A 14,764-nucleotide genomic window follows, 5' to 3' on the forward strand; every position below is an offset into this window, starting at 1 on the left:
GAGATGGCAACCGAAAATAATAATAATGTAAGGAAAATGCTTGGTGACTTTACTGCACCTAATTCCAATTTACATGGAAGAAGCATCTCAATTCCTGCCATTGGAGCAAACAACTTTGAGCTGAAACCTCAATTAGTTTCTCTGATGCAGCAAAACTGCAAGTTTCATGGACTTCCATCTGAAGATCCTTTTCAGTTCTTAACTGAATTCTTGTAGATATGTGATACTGTTAAGACTAATGGAGTAGATCCTGAAGTCTACAGGCTCATGCTTTTCCCTTTTGCTGTAAGAGACAGAGCTAGATTATGGTTGGATTCTCAACCCAAAGACAGCCTGAACTCTTGGGATAAGCTGGTCACGGCTTTCTTAGCCAAGTACTTTCCTCCTCAAAAGCTGAGCAAGCTTAGAGCTGATGTTCAAACCTTCAGACAGAAAGAAGGTGAATCCCTCTATGAAGCTTGGGAAAGATACAAACAGTTGACCAAAAAGTGCCCTTCTGACATGCTTTCAGAATGGACCATCCTGGATATATTCTATGATGGTTTATCTGAGCTATCAAAGATGTCACTGGACACTTCTGCAGGTGGATCCATTCACCTAAAGAAAACGCCTGCAGAAGCTCAAGAACTCATTGACATGGTTGCTAATAACCAGTTCATGTACACTTCTGAAAGGAATCCTGTGAGTAATGGGACGCCTATGAAGAAAGGAGTTCTTGAGGTTGATACTCTGAATGCCATATTGGCTCAGAATAAACTATTGACTCAGCAAGTCAATATGATTTCTCAGAGTCTGCATGGAATGCAAGCTGCATCCAACAGTACTCAAGAGGCATCTTCTGAAGAAGAAGCTTATGATCATGAGAACCCTGCAATAGCAGAGGTAAATTACTTAGGTGAACCTTATGGAAACACCTATAACTCAACATGGAGAAATCATCCAAATTTCTCATGAAAGGATCAAAAGCCCCAACAAGGCTTTAATAATGGTGGAAGAAACAGGTTTAGCAATAGCAAGCCTTTTCCATCATCCACTCAGCAACAGACAGAGAACTCTGAACAAAATGCTTCTAATTTAGCAAATCTAGTCTCTGATCTATCTAAGGCCACTGTAAGTTTCATGAATGAAACTAGGTCTTCCATTAGAAATTTGGAAGCACAAGTGGGCCAGCTGAGTAAAAGAATCACTGAAATCCCTCCTAGTACTCTCCCAAGTAATACAGAAGAGAACCCAAAAGGAGAGTGCAAGGCCATTGACATAAGTGCCATGGCCGAACCTGTGAGGAGAGGAGAGGACGTGAATCCCAAGGAGGAAGACCTCCTGGGACGTCCAGTGACCAATAAGGAGCTTCCCTCTGAGGAACCAAAGGACTCTGAGGCTCATCTAGAGACCATAGAGATTCCATTGAACATCCTTATACCCTTCATGAGCTCTGATGAGTATTCCTCTTCTGAAGAGAATGAGGATGTTACTGAAGAGCAAACTGCCAAGTTTCTTGGTGCAATCATGAAGCTGAATGCCAAATTATTTGGCATTGATACTTGGGAAGTTGAACCTCCCTTGTTCATCAATGAACTAAGTGATCTAGATCAACTGACATTGCCTCAGAAGAGACAGGATCCTGGAAAGTTCATAATCCCTTGTACCATAGGCACCATGATCTTTAAGGCTCTGTGTGACCTTGGTTCAGGGATAAACCTCATGCCCCTCTCTGTAATAGAGAAACTGGGAATCTATGGGGTGCAAGCTGCTAAAATCTCACTGGAGATGGCAGACAGCTCAAGAAAACAGGCTTATGGACAAGTAGAAGATGTATTAGTAAAGGTTGAGGGCCTTTACATCCCTGCTGATTTCATAGTCCTGGATACTAGAAAGGAAGAGGATGAATCCATCATCCTAGGAAGACCTTTCCTGGCCACAGCAAGAGCTGTGATTGATGTTGACAGAGGTGAAATAGTCCTTCAATGGAATGAAAACTCCCTTGTGTTTAAAACTCAAGGATCCCCCTCTGCAACCATGGAGAGGAAGCAGGAAAAGCTTCTCTCCAAGCAGAGTCAACCCGAGCCCCCACAGTCAAACTCTAAGTTTGGTGTTGGAGAGTCTCAACAAAGCTCTGCACATCTGTGAGGCTCCATGAGAGCCCACTGTCAAGCTATTGACATTAAAGAAGCGCTTGTTGGGAGGCAACCCAATGTTTATCTAATTCTTATTTTTCATGTTTTCTTAGGTTCATGATCATGTGGAGTCACAAAATAAATATAAAAATTGAAAACGGAATAAAAAACAGCAGAAGAAAAATCACACCCTGGAGGAGCATCTGTCTGGCGTTCAGCGCCAGAACAGAGCATGGTTCTGGCGCTGAACGCCCAAAATGGGCAGCTTCTGGGCGCTGAACGCCAGAACAGGCATGGTTCTGGCGTTCAACGCCAGAAATGGCACACAAATGGGCGTTGAACGCCCAAAATGGCCACCAACCTGGCGCTGAACGCCCAGAGTTGGGTACAAAGGCATTTTTACATGCCTAATGGGTGCAGGGATGTAATTCCTTAAACACCTCAGGATCTGTGGACCCCACAGGATCCACTCAGGATCTGTGGACCCCACAGGATCCACTCATACCTCCACTCACTTCTTCTCACCACTCTCTTTCACACAACCCCATAAACACTCTTCCCCAAAAACCCTTCACCAATCACCTCAATCTCTCTTCCCCATCACCTCTTCACCACTCACATCCATCCACTCTTCCCCATAAACCTACCTCATAAACCCCACCTACCTTCAAAATTCAAAACCAATTTCCCACCCAAACCCACCCATATGGCCGAACCTTAACCCACCCTCCCTTCCCTATATAAAGACCTCCATTCTTCATCAAATTCACACAACACACCCCTTTACACTCCTCTTGGCCGAAACCACATCTCCCTCTCCCCCTCTATATTTCTTCTTCTTCTTCTTCTTCTATTCTTTTGTTTATTGCTCGAGGGCGAGCAATATTCTAAGTTTGGTGTGGTAAAAGCATAGCTTTTTTGTTTTTCCATTACCATTGATGGCACCAAAGACCGGAGAATCCTCTAGAAGAGGGAAAGGGAAGATAAAAGCTTCCACCTCCGAGTCATGGGAGATGGAAAGGTTCATCTCCAAAGCCCATCAAGACCACTTCTATGATGTTGTGGCCAAGAAGAAGGTGATCCCTGAGGTCCCTTTTAAACTCAAAAGAAATGAGTATCCGGAGATCCGACATGAAATTCAAAGAAGAGGTTGGGAAGTTCTAACAAATCCCATCCAACAAGTCGGCATCCTAATGGTTCAAGAGTTCTATGCCAATGCATGGATCACCAAGAACCATGATCAAAGTAAGAACCCGGATCTAAAGAACTATGTTACAATGGTTCGGGGGAAATACTTAGATTTTAGTCCGGAAAATGTGAGGTTGGCGTTCAACTTGCCATACATGGAAGAGAACGCACGCCCCTACACAAGGAGAGTCAACTTTGATCAAAGGTTGGACCAAGTCCTTATGGACATATGTGTAGAAGGAGCTCAATGGAAGATTGACTCCAAAGGCAAGCCGGTTCAACTAAGAAGATTGGACCTCAAGCCTGTGGCTAGAGGATGGTTGGAGTTTATTCAATGCTCAATCATTCCTACTAGCAACCGGTCTGAAGTTACTATAGACCGGGCCATCATGATCCATAGCATCATGATTGGAGAAGAGGTGGAAGTTCATGAGATCATACCTCAAGAACTCTACAAGGTGGCTGACAAGTCCTCCACCATGGCAAGGTTAGCCTTTCCTCACCTCATTTGCCACCTATGCAATTCGGCTGGGATTGACATAGAGGGAGATATCCTCATCAAAGAGGACAAGCCCATCTCTAAGAAAAAGATGGAGCAAGCAAGAGAGCCCAGTCATGGAGCTCAAGAGGCGCAAGAAGCTCATTTCCATGAGATTCCGGAAATGCCTCAAATGCACTTTCCTCCACAAAATTATTGGGAGCAAATCAACACCTCCCTAGGAGAATTGAGTTCCAATATGGGACAACTAAGGGTGGAACATCAAGAGCACTCCATCATGCTTCATGAAATAAGAGAAGATCAAAAAGCAATGAGGGAGGAGCAACAAAGACAAGGAAGAGACATAGAAGAGCTTAAGGACATCATTGGTTCCTCAAGAAGGAAACGCCACCATCACTAAGGTAGATTCATTCCTTGTTCTTGTTTCTTCTGTTTTTCGTTTCTATGTTATGTGCTTATCTGTGTTTGTGTCTTCATTACATGATCATTAGTAGTTAGTAACTTTGTCTTAAAGATATGAATGTCCTATGAATCCATCACCTCTCTTAAATGAAAAATGTTTTAAATCAAAAGAACAAGAAGTACATGAGTGTCGAATTTATCCTTGAACTTAGCTTAATTATATTGATGTGGTGACAATGCTTCTTGTTTTCTGAATGAATGCTTGAACAGTGCATATGTCTTTTGAAGTTGTTGTTTAAGAATGTTAAATATGTTGGCTCTTGAAAGAATGATGACTAGGAGACATGTTATTTGATAATCTGAAAAATCATAAAAATGATTCTTGAAGCAAGAAAAAGCAGCAAAGAACAAAGCTTGCAGAAAAAAAAAAAAAAAAGAAGAAGAAAAAAATAGGCGAAAAAAAAATAGAAAAAAATAGAAAGAAAAAGCAAAAGCAAAAAGCCAATAACCCTTAAAACCAAAAGGCAAGGGCAATAAAAAGGATCCCAAGGCTTTGGGCATCAGTGGATAGGAGGGCCTAAAAGAATAAAATCCTGGTCTAAGCGGCTAAACCAAGCTGTCCCTAACCATGTGCTTGTGGCGTGTAGGTGTCAAGTGAAAACTTGAGACTGAGCGGTTAAAGTCAAGGTCCAAAGCAAAAACAAAGAGTGTGCTTAAGAACCCTGGACACCTCTAATTGGGGACTTTAGCAAAGCTGAGTCACAATTTGAAAAGGTTCACCCAATTATGTGTCTGTGGCATTTATGTATCCGGTGGTAATACTGGAAAACAAAGTGCTTAGGGCCACGGCCAAGACTCATAAAGAAGCTGTGTTCAAGAATCATCATACTGAACTAGGAGAGTCAATAACACTATTCGAAATCTGAAGTTCCTATAGATGCCAATCATTCTGAACCTCAATGGATAAAGTGAGATGCCAAAACTATTCAAGAGGCAAAAAGCTATAAGTCCCGCTCATATGATTGAAGCTCTGTTTCATTGATAGTTTGGAATTTATAGTATATTCTCTTCTTTTTATCCTATTTGATTTTCAGTTGCTTGGGGACAAGCAACAATTTAAGTTTGGTGTTGTGATGAGCGGATAATTTATACGCTTTTTGACATTGTTTTTAGTATGTTTTTAGTAGGATCTAGTTACTTTTAGGGATGTTTTCATTAGTTTTTATGTTAAATTCACATTTCTAGACTTTACTATGAGTTTGTGTGTTTTTCTGTGATTTCAGGTATTTTCTGGCTGAAATTGAGGGACTTGAGCAAAAATCAGATTCAGAGGTTGAAGAAGGACTGCTGATGCTGTTGGATTCTGACCTCCCTGCACTCAAAGTGGATTTTCTGGAGCTACAGAACTCGAAATGGCGCGCTTCCAATTGCTTTGGAAATTAGACATCCAGGGCTTTCCAGAAATATATAATAGTCCATACTTTGGCCAAGAATTGATGACGTAAACTGGCGTTCAACGCCAGCCTTCTGCCCAAATCTGGCGTCCAGCGCCAGAAAAGGATCCAAAACCAGAGTTGAACGCCCAAACTGGCACAGAAACTGGCGTTCAACTCCACAAATGACCTCTGCACGTGCAACACTCAGGATCAGCCCAAACACACACCAAGTGGGCCCCGGAAGTGGATTTATGCATCAGTTACTTACTCATGTAAACCCTAGTAGCTAGTTTATTATAAATAGGACCTTTTACTATTGTATTAGGCATCTTTGGTCTCAGTTTTAATCCATTGTTCATCTTAGGAGACTATTGATCTCGTTTAGGGGGCTGGCCATCTCAGCCATGCCTGGACCTTTCACTTATGTATTTTCAACGGTAGAGTTTCTACACTCCATAGATTAAGGTGTGGAGCTCTGCTGTTCCTCAAAGATTAATGCAAGTACTACTGTTTTCTATTCAATTCATCTTATTTCGCTTCTAAGATATCCATTCGCACCCAAGAACGTGATGAAGGTGATGATTATGTGTGACGCTCATCACCATCTCCCCTATGAACACGTGCCTGACAAACACTTCCGTTCTACATGAAATAAGCTAGAATGAATATCTCTTAGATCTCCTAACCGGAATCTTCGTGGCATAAGCTAGAATGATGGCGGCATTCAAGAGAATCCGGAAAGTCTAAACCTTGTCTGTGGTATTCCGAGTAGGATTCAATGACTGAATGACTGTGACGAGCTTCAAACTCGCGAGTGCTGGGCGTTAGTGACAGACGCAAAAGGAGGGTGAATCCTATTCCAGCATGATCGAGAACCGACAGATGATTGGCCGTGCTGTGACAGAGCATGTGAGCATATCTTTCATTGAGAGGAGGGGATGTAGCCACTGACAACGGTGATGCCCTTGCATAAAGCCAGCCATGGAAAGGAGTAAGACAGATTGGATGAAGATAGCATGAAAGCAGAGGTTCAGAGGAACGAAAAGCATCTCTATTCGCTTATCTGAAATTCCTACCAATGATTTACATAAGTACCTCTATCCCTATTCTATTATTTATTATTCGAAAACACCATTATCCATTTATATCTACCTAACTGAGATTTGCAAGGTGACCATAGCTTGCTTCATACCAACAATCTCCGTGGGATTCGACCCTTACTCACGTAAGGTATTACTTGGACGACCCAGTGCACTTGCTGGTTAGTTGTATCGAAGTTGTGACCAATTATGAGTGTGTAATCACGATCACGCGCACCAAGTTGCTCACGTTGCCAGGGATTGTTCGAGCCTGGACATCACAATTTCGTGCATCAGCGCCCAAGGTGTTCCAGAGTTTTTTCCAAGTACTTTTTCATATTTGGGTTCTTTGCCTGATACTCTCCACTTATCTGGGAGGTCACCACTTGTGAGTCGCTGTATATCATCACCTTTGTAGCACCGATTTCTTCCGCCAGCTTCAATCCAGCAATCAAGGCTTCATACTCTGCCTGATTATTTGAAGCCGGGAATTCAAATTTGAGGGAGACCTCTATCTGGGTTCCTCTTTCATCCACCAGTATTATGCCTGCACCGCTTCCTATTTTGTTTGAGGATCCATCTACATAGAGTTCCCATGTAGTTGGTTTCTCCTCTTGGTCTCCTACATATTCTGCAATAAAGTCGGCGAGGCACTGGGCTTTAATCGCCATCCGAGTTTCATACTTCAAGTCGAACTCGGAGAGCTCTATTGCCCATTGAACCATTCTCCCTGCAACATCCGTCTTTTGGAGGATTTGCTTCATGGGTTGGTTCGTGCGGACTTTTATTGTGTGAGCTTGAAAGTAAGGCCGTAGTCTTCGTGAGGCTACTACTAAGGAGTAGGCAAACTTCTCTAGTTTGTGGTACCTTAGCTCAGGGCCTTGTAGAACTTTACTGATGAAATACACTGGATGCTGACCGGCCTCGTCTTCTCTTATCAGGGCCGATGAGACAGCCTTGTCTGCTACAGATAGGTATAGGACGAGGTCTTCTCCAGCTACAGGTCGAGTTAGAATAGGAGGTTGGCTCAAGAATCTTTTGAACTCCTAGAACGCCTCCTCGCATTCAGGAGTCCATTCGAACTGACATCCCTTTCTCAATAAGGAGAACAGCGGAAGGGATTTTAGTGCTGATCCTGCCAAAAATCTGGAGAGGGCTGCAAGTCGGCCATTCAGTTGTTGGACCTCTCTTAAACAAGTCGGGCTTTTCATCTCCAGGATAGCTCTACACTTATCGGGATTTGCTTCGATCCCTCTTTGTGTCAGCATAAACCCTAGAAATTTTCCTGCCTCTACCGCAAAGGCACACTTTGCGGGATTTAGTCTCATCCCGTGTAACCTTATGGTGTCGAAGACTCGTGAGAGATCTGACAAGAGGTCGACTTCTTTTTCGGTTTTCACCAACATGTCGTCGACGTATACTTCCATTAGGCTTCCCAGGTGAGAGGCGAACACCTTATTCATCAACCTCTGGTATGTGGCCCCTGCATTTTTCAATCCAAATGGCATGACCACGTAGCAGAAATTAGCTCTGGGTGTGATGAATGATGTCTTCTCCTGGTCTGGCACATACATCGGGATTTGGTTATACCCCGAGTAGGCGTCCATGAATGATAAGTATTGATACCCCGAGCTGGAGTCTACTAGGGTATCAATGCTTGCAGTGGATAAGGGTCCTTGGGACAGGCCTTATTTAAGTCGGTATAGTCGACACACATTCTCCAGTTGCCATTTTATTTTTTGACTAGCACTACATTGGCTAGCCATGTTGGGTACTTGACTTCTCTGATGAAGCCGGATTCTAGGAGTGCCCGTACTTGCTCTTCTACTACCAGGGCTCGTTCCGGGCCGAGCTTGCGTCTTCTTTGTTGTACAGGTCGGGACCCCGAGTAGACCGAAAGCCTGTGGGATATGAGCTCGGGGTCTATTCCGGGCATGTTGGAGGCCTTCCAGGCGAAGAGATCGGAGTTATCTCTTAGGAGCTTAGTCAACCCTTGTTTTAGGGTTTCCCCTAGGTTAGCTCCTATGTGAGTGACTTTCCCTTCTTCTTCGCCGACCTGTATCTCTTTGGTTTTTCCTCTTGGCTGTGGTCGTAGCTCTTCCCTAACCCTTGCACCTCCGAGCTCTATTGTGTGGACTTCTCGGCCCTTTTCCCTCAGGTTTAGGCTTTCATTGTAGCATTTCCTTGCCAATTTCTGGTCCCCCCTTACCGTTGCTATCCCCGCTGAGGTCGAGAATTTCTTACAAAGGTGGAGAGTGGATACCACCGCTCCGAGTCGATTAAGGGTAGCTCTGCCGATTAAAGCATTATATGCTGACCCTACATCGATGACTATGAAGTCTATACTCAGAGTTTTTGATTTTTCCCCTTTTCCAAAAGTGGTGTGGAGGGGCAAAAATCTCAGTGGCTTTATTGGCGTGTCGCCTAATCCGTATAAGGTGTCGGGGTAAGCTCTCAACTCTTTCTCATCCAACCCTAGTTTATCAAAAGCGGGCTTAAAAAGGATGCCCGCTGAGCTTCCTTGGTCCACTAGGGTTCTATGGAGGTGGGCATTCGCCAGGATCATAGTTATTACCACTGGATCATCATGTCCAGGGATTATTCCTTGCCCATCTTCTTTCGTGAATGAAATGGTAGGGAGGTCGGATGACTCTCCTCTGACCTGGTAGACTCTCTTGAGATGCCTTTTGCGAGAGGATTTGGTGAGTCCCCCTCCCGCGAACCCTCTTGAGATCATGTGGATATGTCTCTCCGGAGTCTGCGGTGGTGGGTCTCTTCTATCCGTATCATCTCGCTTTCTCTTCCCATGACTATCCGACCTTTCTATGAGATATCTGTCGAGCCGACCTTCCCTAGCCAGCTTTTCTATCACATTTTTAAGGTCGTAGCAGTCGTTTGTGGAGTGACCATATATCTTATGGTACTCACAGTAGTCGCTGCGGCTCCCCCCCTTTTTTATTTTTAATGGGTCTGGGGGTGGCAGCCTTTCAGTATTACAAATCTCTCTGTATACATCCACTATGGAGACTTTTAGAGGAGTATAAGAGTGATATTTCCTTGGTCTATCGAGACCGAGTTCTTCCTTCTTCTTGGTTTCCCTCTCCCTCTCTTTTGTTGAGGGAGGGTGCCCGGGTCGCCAACTCAGGTCTCTCAGCTTAGCATTTTCCTCCATGTTGATGTACTTTTCAGCTCTTTCTTGCACATCGCTTAAAAAGATGGGGTGTCTTTTGGATATGGACTGTGAGAAGGGACCTTCTCTAAGCCCATTGACTAACCCCATTATGACTGCCTCTGTGGGTAGGTCTTGAATCTCTAAACATGCTTTGTTGAACTTTTCCATATAGGCTCGTAAGGATTCTCCGACCTCCTGCTTTATTCCCAGGAGGCTTGGTGCATGTTTTACTTTGTCTTTCTGGATAGAGAACCTCATCAAGAACTTCCTTGAGAGGTCTTCAAAACTGGTAACCGACCTTGGGGGGAGGCTGTCAAACCACTTCATCGCCGCTTTCGACAAGGTTGTCGGGAAAGCTTTGCATCGCGTAGCATCAGAAGCGTCAGCCAGATACATCCGACTTTTAAAATTGCTCAAATGATGCTTCGGATCAGTGGTTCCGTCGTAGAGGTCCATATCGGGGCTTCTAAAGTTTCTCGGAACTTTTGCCCTCATTATGTCCTCACTAAAAAGATCTTCCCTTCCTAGGGGCGACTCTTCTCTGCCGTCACGGGAGTTCTGACCTTTGAGGGAGGATTCTAACTTTAAGAGTTTTCTTTCTAACTCTTTTCGTCACTCCATCTCCTCTTTTAGGTTCTTTTCAGTTTCCTTTTGTCGCTCTCGTTCCTGTTCTAACTGTTCGAGGCGACTGTGGACTAATCCCATGAGCTCAGTTGCATGGGATGGTCCCTCTTTCTCTTATTCGCGCCCTTCTGAAGAATTCACCTTCGGATTTTTTATTCCGGAAGTGCCTTCCCTGTGTTGGTCATTGGCTTCCTGGTGAAGGGTCAAGTCTGCCTCATTATTTCCGGTGTTTAGATTCTCTTGTTCAGAATCTGTCTCTACATGACCCTCTTCAGGGGATCTATCTGCCAACACTGGTTGATCTCTCGGGTCCCCGGTAACGGCGCCAATGTTACGATGGGTAACCGGAGATTAATGGGCTGGACGGTGCTGGTTGGCCCAAACGTATGAATGAGGAGGATTCCAAGTGGATCCGCAACTCGGTGCCCTCCGTCCGACTTGCGCGTGCGAAAGAGTGGGGGGTGGTACCTGCAAAGACACTCCGATGCCTAAGTCAGCAAGAGTGTTAGCAGGTCTAGAGAGTATTGGGACTTAGAGATACCTGAGAAGTGTCAGTGTATTTATAGTGGTGAACCAATAACCACCGTTGGAGTAGTGCCACTTTTTTAGGGTGTTAACCGTCCCTTTATCTTAGGGAAGTTAAGATATGGCTTGTGGAAGTGGGTAGAGAGATTCTAGGGGCAGTTATTCATTCAAATGAGTGCTTATCTGCCAGCTAACCCTCGTTCCCGACTTCTTTAGAGCAAGTCGTGACGAGTACCGACTTCCTAAGACGAAGATTGATACTGGGTGAGGCCAACCCCTTGGGGTTGGGCCTTTTTACTTGGATCCTGGGCCTTAGCGTTGGGTCAGGGTATGAACAATATTAAAAGTGATAAGATTTTTTTATTTAATATTAAAATAATATATATTGATATTAGAAAAGTAATAGTAAAATATAAAAATACTTGTTAATAAAAATTTTGGTAAAATCACAATTTAATAATTAAAAAATTATTGAAGAGTATTTTAAAAAAATATTTTGATAAAAATATAATTTAATCAATAAAAAAATAATTTATTAAAGAGTATTTTGGTAAGCAAAATTTAATGACAAAAAAATAAAATTTTTGCTAAAGAATATTTTTGTAAAAAATAATTTATTTTTTTTAAAAATGAATAAATTTAATATTAATTAATACAAAAAATATAAAATAGATTAAAAAAAAGATTTTTAAAAGTTAAAAAAAATATATATATATATATTTTACAAATAAAAAAAGAAAAAAATATTATTTTAACACCACTAAAAAAAAGTGAATTTTTTTCTTAAATTAACTATGTGTCTTCATCTATCAACATACTTTTTTTCTTAAATTAACTGTGTCTTCATCTATCAACATTCTCCCTCAAATTTGGCATATAAAAGTCTATCAATGTCATACTTGGAATGAAACGAAGAGAAGGGTCCAAGAGCAAGTGATTTTGTGAGGACATGTACTACTTGATTTTTAATTTTTTACAGAAGTGACTAGAAAAAGCTCGAGGGCTCCTTATTAAGTCTTGTCACACAATATGGCTGTTAAATTTAAGGATAAAATATTTTTTATCTTTAAAATTTGTTAAAAATTTTAAAAATATTTTTAAATTTTATTTTGTTTTAATTTTATTGTAAAATTTTTTTATTTGTAACAAAATATCTCTTATGGCTAATTTTTTAAAAATTTTAGGACTAATTCAGTAATAATTTTATAAGAACAACCATCAATACAAGTAGACCAGAGATAGTTGTCATACATTATTACTGTATCAGTCTTAAGTTTTTTGAAAATTTAGATATCAGTAGTATATTTGACGCAAATCGAAAATTTTTTGGACAAAATTAAAATAAAATAGAACTTAGGAGTATTTTTAAAATTTTTGGCAAACTTTAAAGACAAAAAATATAATTTACCCTGTGAGTTTACCTGTACATTTTATTTTGATCTCTCTTCCTGCACACTTTGAACAATTCAAAGTGACTTATAACATTCTGAAAGACACTTGATCCCTAAGTGAGCTTATATCTCACTATGTGCAAGAAGAAGAGAAGCTACAGCAAGATAAGACTGAAAGTGCTCATATGGTTTCATCTTCTCAGTATAAAAAAAAAGCGTGATACTATTGTGGATGCACCTTCCTAGCAGAAAAAGAATAAGAAATAGGATCAAGTTTCAACCTGTTTTTTCTGTAAGAATGTAGGACACATGGAGAAGAATTGTACCAAATATGTCACCTAACATATAAAAAAGGGTATGATTCTTACTTTTGTTTGTTAAGAAACTAGTTTAAGTTGTGCACCTGTTGATACTTGGTGGATAGATTCTGCTGCTACTACTCATGTAAGTGTTACTACGCAGGGTTGTCTGTGGAGTTGACCGCCAAGTGATGCTGAAAGATACATTTATGTGATAGACAACAATATAGTTATAGTCGAAGTTATAGTAACCTTTAAATTATGTTCTACGAGTAGATTTTACTTGGATTTGTTTGAGACATTTTATGTACCGCGTTTAGGCAAAATTTAGTTTCTGTTTCTCGTTTGGACAATTGGGTTATTTTGTTTGTTCGAAAATAATAAAGTCAGTCTTTTTTATAATTCGAATAATATTTGCTATGGTCATTTGATGCATAATCTATATAGGCTTAATTTAAATTCATATAATAATGAAATACTGCAAACAATTACAAAACAAAAACTAAATGAGAATTCGGCATCATTATGGTACAAACGCTTAGGTCATATCTCTAAACATAGAATTCATAGGCTGGTGTCGGATGAGGTTCTTGGACCCCTAAATTTGGCAAACTTTGAAGTCTGCATTGAGTGCATAAAGGAAAAAAAAGTACAAATAAAAAGAAATTAGGTGCCGAGAGAGTTAAAGATGTCTTAGAACTGATGATACATAACAATATATGTGGCACATTTTCTACTGTCTCTTGAAATGCACAACGGTATTTTATTACGTTCATAGATAATTACTCTCGTTATGGGTATCTATATTTAATTCATGAAAAGTTCCAAACCTTTGATGTTTTCAAGTCTTTCAAAGTTGAAGTTGAACTTCAACTTAGGAAGAAAATTAAAGCTATCAAATCTGATTGTGGTGGTGAATACTACAGAAGATATGACGGTTCAGGTAAGCAATGTCCCTGGTCATTTGTGCTTTTTCTAGAGGAGTGCAGTATTGTTTCGCAATACACCATCCAGGCAAACCTATTATGAATGGTGTTGTAGAGCGAAAGAACTGAACTTTTAAGAATATGGTGAGAAGTATGATTAGTCACTTTTCTTTACCTGAATCACTCTGGGAGAAGCCTTAAAGACCGACAGTGTATATCCTTAATAAGGTTCCAAGAAAAGTAATTAAAAAATCCCTTATGAAATATGGACTGAAAAAAGGCCCAGTATAAAGCATTTACACATTTGAACATGTCTAGTTGAGGCGTGGCTTTATAGGCTGCATGAAAAAAATTGGACTCAAGAACATTTAGTTGCTACGTTGTTGGTTACGCTGAGCATTCACGAGGGTACAAGTTTAACAATTATGCATCAAGGTCTATTTTTGAAACGGAAAATATGAGATTTTTTGAGGTTGTTGAGCTTGGGGGGAGGGAGAAGAAAATATTAGGAATGTTGCTTGCTTTTGATGAGAATTCTGTAATTGACAATGATTCTTTATACCTATTATTGTTCAAGATGCAGTTACAGTACAAGAGCACAATGAGAATCCTACTATAGATACTGCTACAGTACAGGAGAATAATGAGAATTTTCCTCAATCCCAACCTATACAGCAAGCTTAACAACCTCAAATAAGTACCGTTAAGGAGATCCAATAAAAAAAGAAGAAGCACAATTTCAGATGAATATGTAGTCTATCTCTAAAAACGTGAGGATGATATTAGTTTGATAGAAAATAACCTAATCAATTTTCTTCAAGCCATGCAAAGTTCTAACTCTGAAAAGTGGATCGATGCCATGAAAGAAGAGATAAAGTTTATGAAAAACAATGACGTTTGGGATCTCGTAGAATTACTTGAAGGTGTGAAACTAATTGGTTGTAAATGGATATTTAACATTAAAAGAGTTTTGAAGGGTAATGTCGAGAGATATAAAGCTCATCTAGTCACTAAAAGCTTTACTCAAAAGGAAGGCATAGACGATAAAGAGACTTTCTCTCTGTTATCATCGAAAGACCCTTTTAGAACTATAATGGCACTAGTAACTC

General features: G+C 40.9%; 1 non-coding gene across 1 annotated transcript; it reads right to left on the reverse strand.

The window, feature by feature from the left end:
- Positions 1-399: 399 nt before the first annotated feature.
- On the reverse strand, positions 400-507 carry LOC148550587 (small nucleolar RNA R71). Its single transcript, XR_015892976.1, has one exon. It is a non-coding gene; the product is annotated as a small nucleolar RNA R71 (small nucleolar RNA).
- Positions 508-14,764: the final 14,257 nt, after the last annotated feature.

The sequence above is a fragment of the Arachis ipaensis genome, chromosome B7 (genome assembly GCF_059453495.1).
Source record: "Arachis ipaensis isolate K30076 ecotype BB chromosome B7, ASM5945349v1, whole genome shotgun sequence".
In the NCBI taxonomy this organism is placed as follows: domain Eukaryota; kingdom Viridiplantae; phylum Streptophyta; class Magnoliopsida; order Fabales; family Fabaceae; genus Arachis; species Arachis ipaensis.